Consider the following 6000-nt stretch of genomic DNA (forward strand, 5'->3'; position numbering starts at 1 on the left):
AAGATCATGGCATCTGGTCCCATTACTTCATGGAAAATAGATGGGAAAACAGTGAGAAGCTTTATTTTTGGGGGCTCCAAAATCACTGTAGATGGTAACTGCAGCCATGAAATTAAAAGATACTTGCTCTTTGGAAGAAAAGCTATGACCAACCTAGATAGCATATTAAAAAGCAGAGACATTACTTTAGTCAAAGCTATGGTTTTTCCAGTAGTCATGTATGGATGTGAGAGTTGGACTATAAAGAAAGCCGAATAGCAAGGAACTGATGCTTTTGAACTGGGAAAGACTGAAGGTGCGAGGAGAAGGGGACGGCAGAGGATGAGATGGTTGGATGGCATCACTGACTCGATGGACATGAGTTTGAGCAAGCTCTGGGAGTTGGTGATGGACAGGGAAGCCTGGCGTGCTTCAGTCCATGGGGTCGCAAGAGTTGGACACGACTGAACAACTGAACTGAACTCTTGATCAATGCCTGCTCTAGGCCTTGCAGTCTTTGGTGCATCTCATCAACTCACTGAGCATACATCTCAGATATAATGGTTTCTCTGGAGTTCAGAAAGCTGTGGTGGATCAGATGGGCAGCAGACCACTGAACAGTAACCATGACCTTTTTTTGGCACAAGTTTGACTTTGGGAAGTGCTTTGGAGCACTTTGTTTGTTTTTGTTTTTTAATTAAAAATTTAATTTTATTTCTAGAGATTGGGCTGTTCAAATTCTCTCTTTCTTCTTGAATCAGTCTTGGCTGATTGCATATTACTAGAAATTTGTCCATTTCTTCTACATCATCCAGTTTGTTGGCATATAACTGTTCATAGTATTCTCTTGAGATTTTTTTGAATTTCTCTGGTATTGGTTATTATTTCTCATCTTTCATTTCTCACTGTGCTTATTTGGGCCCTCTCTCTTTTTTCTTTAATACAGAGGGGAAATTGGAGAGAGAGACAGCATTCTTAATCATCTTGGTTAAAATAACTTACTTTTGCAAATTTTATAAAAACCTCTGACCATGTTGCGAGATCCTTTCCCAAGGCCTTTGAACTTAAGCTTCATAAGTTTACTATTATGCTCTTTGTTCTTTTCCTGACACCCTCCTTGATGTTCTGCCGATAGAGTAGTAAGCTGACTGTAAGGGTGTGTATGTTTATACCTTTTCTTATTTTCTTGCGATTTTTTGGTCACACTATAGTCTCGGTCCAAATAAGTCAGTTTTGCTTTTCCGACTTCTAATCACTTTTTAAAAAAACTCTGGAATTTCCAACACAGGAACATTAAACACTATGACTATAGTAATTTTAGAATCAATGTCCTGAAAATGAGAAATTCCGGTGAAGTGATGTACCACACAACATCGTTTCCAGCACTCTGCACCACCACTTGAGCTTTGCATACATTTCCTCCTTCATTTTCATATATATTATATTTACCATAATCTTGTGGTAAGTTGCAGAGCAGAGAGATTGGGTGACATGGTTCTCTGATGGGGAGACCAGTCTCTAAATGGTCCTTTCCTGCTCGCAGTGAAAAAAATTTGAGAACACAGCATTGCTGCTCATTGTTCTGTTAACTGCAGTGGGAACTTCAGCCCTGGTAACAGTAGCAAAACAGTCAGCCAAAGGTCTGAAGAGAAAAACTAATCAAGAGGAAAGAAGAAAAACCACAAAAAGGGATTGTGTGGTAACTTGGGGATGATTTTTTTTGATGAGCTTGAATATAAACACAAGAATCCTGGAAATGTTAAAAGAGGGCCTTGGATAAAGGACTCAAAGGCTGGTTTGTCTGTGGGAAAAATGTTTTTATTTATTAATGGCCTGTTTTTTTTTTCTAATTTTTCATGTTTCTCATAAGGTTTTTGTCACCTGCACACAAGGGTTTAGTGAAATATTTTTGAAATATTTTCCATTTTGAAATTGGAAACCTTATACTTCAGGCCCAGACATTTCTTCTCGGTTCCTCCTGTCTCAGAGATGTCACCATGTCTTCATTCAAACACTGCGCTGCCCAGAAGAGAAGTGTGTGTCCCGTGTGCCTGTGTGCTTGTTAAACCTTCGCTTATCAAATGTTGGAGTAGAATACAGTGCAGATGTACACACACGGTTTCCACATCACTGGTTTAACCACATTGCAATTGCAATAATGAAAAGCAGAATGGGCAGAAGCCCAGGGGCTCTGGGTGTATTTTCCAGCAGGGATTACAAACATTGGTGGGAAAGAAATAGCTTCATGGACAGAGAAGAGTTTGGAAATAAGGGCATCAAGAGCTTTCTGGGAAGAAATGTAAACCAGATGGAGTAACTCAAGATTAAGAATGGTGATAAAAGGAAAGAAGTAGCTGTTTCTTAACAGCAGTGGGGGGAATGAGTCAATTCTCTGTTACCTAATTGTCAAGATAATAGGAAGGGTGCTGTGCAAACATTAGATTTAGGACTGTGAGGTCCAAGTTAACGGACATCTTCAGATGTGCTTGACTCCACCTTCTGGGCCCTGGCTGTTTGCTCAGTGAAGAACCCTTGGCCATCATCATTCTCTTTAACACTGACAGCTGTCTCAGCCTTTCCAGCATGAGGGCTCTACCTGTATGTGACTCCACTATGCTCACCAGGTAGGAATGACCGCAACCGTGCCTTTCTACCAAGTCCAAGCTCAGAGGAACTGTTGGAAAGTGGCATGGGATCTGACTATGCAAGAGGCTAATTAGGTTGAGTAACACTAATGCACCAGAAGCGTAGGGGAGTTTACATACCCAGAAGTGTAGAGGAACCCTTGGTCTAGTAGAGACCGTAGACAGAAAGAATGTGGCAGATGAATCCTCTGCCCTGCTCCCACGATGGGCTGTTCATAGATACTGGGGTTCCATGTGGTCTCTCTGGAGATTCCTGCATAAAGAAGAAACCAGTTGTGTATTTTGGTGAGGCTATCTGTGGTCAGCTCACTCAGTAAGAGACAGCAATAGACTACAGTCAGTCTTCTGTATCTTTGGGCTCTGCATCCATGGATTCAACCAATTGCAGATCAAAGACAGAAAAAGATAAAATAAATCCCAGAAAGTTTCAAAAGGCAAAACTCGAATTTGCCGCACAGTGGCAACTATTTGCATAGTATTTGCAATTATTTACATAGCAAGTACTTTGTATCTATAATACTATTTACATTGCATTTATACTTATTAAGTATTATAAGTCATCTAGAGATGATTTAAATCATACAAGAGGATGTATGTAGGTTATAGTGCTGAAGAATTGTTGCTTTCAAACTGTGGTGCTGGAGAAGACCCTTGAGAGTCTCTTCAACAGCAAGGAGATCCAACCAGTCCATCCTAAAGGAAATCAGTCCTGAATACTCATTGGAAGGACTGATGTTGAAGCTCCAATTTGGCCACCTGATGCGAAGAACTGACTCATTGGAAAAGACCCTGATACTGGCAAAGATTGAAGGCAGGAGGAAAAGGGGGTGACAGAGGATGAGATGGTTGGATGGCATCACTGATTCAATGGACATGAATTTGAGCAAACTACAGGAGATAGCGAAGAACAGGGAAGCCTGATGTGCTGCAGTCCATTGGGTCACAAATAGCTGGACACAACAAAGTGACTGAATAACAACAAATGTAGGTTATAAGCAAATAAAACCCACTCCAGTACTCTTGCCTGGAAAATCTCATGGATGGAGGAGCCTGGTAGGCTGCAGTCCATGGGGTCGCTAGGAGTTGGACATGACTGAGCAAGTTCACTTTCACTTTTCACTTTCATGCATTGGAGAAGGAAATGGCAGCCCACTCCAGTGTTCTTGCCTGGAGAATCCCAGGGACGGGGGAGACTGGTGGGCTGCCATCTCTGGGGACGCACAGAGCTGGACATGACTGAAGCGACTTAGCAGCAGCAGCAGCAGCAGCAGCAGCAGCACACCATTTTAGGTAAGAGACTTGCATCCAGGGGTTTCGGTATCTGAAGGGGTTCCTGGAACCAGTTTCCAAGGACACTGAGGAATGACTATGCCTTATATTTGCTTTCCTTCCTTCCTTACCTCTCTCAGAAATTATGCAGATTTGTGATTATTTTAAATATTGTGCTACTAATTTAGTTATGAGATGTATATATGGTAGCTTAAAAAGAAGACCATAGGGAATGATTACCGGTTATAAATATTTATAATTTGAGTTATATTTTAAAGCCATTGCATTGTACAATAGATATGATTTGCTTATGAAATGCTTGAATGTATTCACTTAGTAATACAAGGTAAACTTGATAATAAAATTTTTGTAATTAATTTATTAAATATTCTGAACTTGGCAGAGGCACAAACAAATGGTTTACTTTTTGGGTCTGGTGGTCAATTTTAGAAGCAACATGAAAAGTTTCTCTCATCTTATTACATCTTTCAATAAAAGACCAAATAGAAAGAAGTCCTTTACATATTTCCTGAGTGGTTTCATTATCCTTAATGGGAAAATTTAGAAACATTATTTCCAGTTTAAAAAAAGACTCATTTTCCTTAAAGAAAAATATAAAAATACCAAAAAGTAGAAAAAAATTTTTGTAGCAATCTAAAACAATAAAATTAACAGCTTAATATTTTAAATGTTTCCTTTCAGACCCTTTTTTTCTCATACAGTGTTGTATTCTTCTCTTCCCTCTCTCCAACATTGTGGCATAAACTTTAAAATTTTCTTTCAAAAAAACCTTTTATGGTGATTGTACAAGTAATACTGGTTTGTTGCAGAAAATTTGGTAATATGAACTCCAGATCTACAATTGAGGAAGAACCACAAGTAATATTGTATTTCCTTTCAAAAATATTCATAAACAAACCTAAGATAATTCTGCTTATGTCATGTTTCATCTATTAACTAATATATTATGAGCATGTTCTCATATTACTGATTTATCTCAAAAGTGCAACTTCAATAATTGCATAATTTTCTATAGTGCGTATTGTCCTATTGTCTTCTTAGATGTCTCAGTTCAGTTCAGTCGCTCAGTCGTGTCCGACTCTTTGTGACCCCACGGACTGCAGCACGACAGGCTTCCCTGTCCATCAACTCCCGGTGTTTACTCAGACTCATGTCCATCCAACCATCTCATCCTCTGTCATCCCCTTCTTCTGCCTTCAATCATCAGGGTCTTTTCAAATGAGTCAGGTGGCCAAAGTATTGGAGTTTCAGCTTCAGCATCAGTCATTCCAGTGAATATTCAGGATTATAAATAATTCTGTGACATGCCTATTCTCCACCTTTTAAATTGTTTTCTTAGGGTAGATGCCTGTAAGTAAGGTTAGTAAGTCAAAGGTAATACATATTTTGAAGGATTTTGACAACTATGTTGCCCCACTGCTTTCCAGAAATGTACTAATCCATGCTTCCATCATAGTGAATGAGGCAATTTTCTTTTCTCAGACCACCCCTCCTTATCTTAGTCTCAATTCACTAGTAGTTTCTCTCATGTATCTCACTTCCTTTATCAGTGTGAGGATGTCCTGAGCTTGTTTCAAGGGAGATTTTTTTAGTGAGAAGAGTTGAGATTTATCTTCTCCTACTGTTGGAGAAGACTCTTGAGAGTCCCTTGGACTGCAAGGAGATCCAACCAGTCCATTCTGAAGGAGATCAGCCCTGGGATTTCTTTGGAAGGAATGATGCTAAAGCTGAAACTCCAGTACTTTGGCTACTTCATGCAAAGAGTTGACTCATTGAAAAAGACCCTGATGCTGGGAGGGATTGGGGGCAGGAGGAGAAGGGGATGACAGAGGATGAGATGGCTGGATGGTATCACTGACTCTATGGAAGTGAGTCTGAGTGAACTCTGGGAGTTGGTGATGGACAGGGAGGCCTGGCATGCTGCAATTCATGGGGACGCAAAGAGTCGGACACAATTGAGCGACGGAACTGAACTGAACTATCTTTAGCGTCACCTCTAGCAATGGCTTTTGGTGTTTCTTTAGTTCCATTTCTCATCCCTAAATTCAGAAGCTCCCAAGAACACATCAATTTTCCTTTGCAGTTA

The sequence above is a fragment of the Capra hircus genome, chromosome 20 (assembly GCF_001704415.2).
Source record: "Capra hircus breed San Clemente chromosome 20, ASM170441v1, whole genome shotgun sequence".
In the NCBI taxonomy this organism is placed as follows: Eukaryota; Metazoa; Chordata; class Mammalia; order Artiodactyla; family Bovidae; genus Capra; species Capra hircus.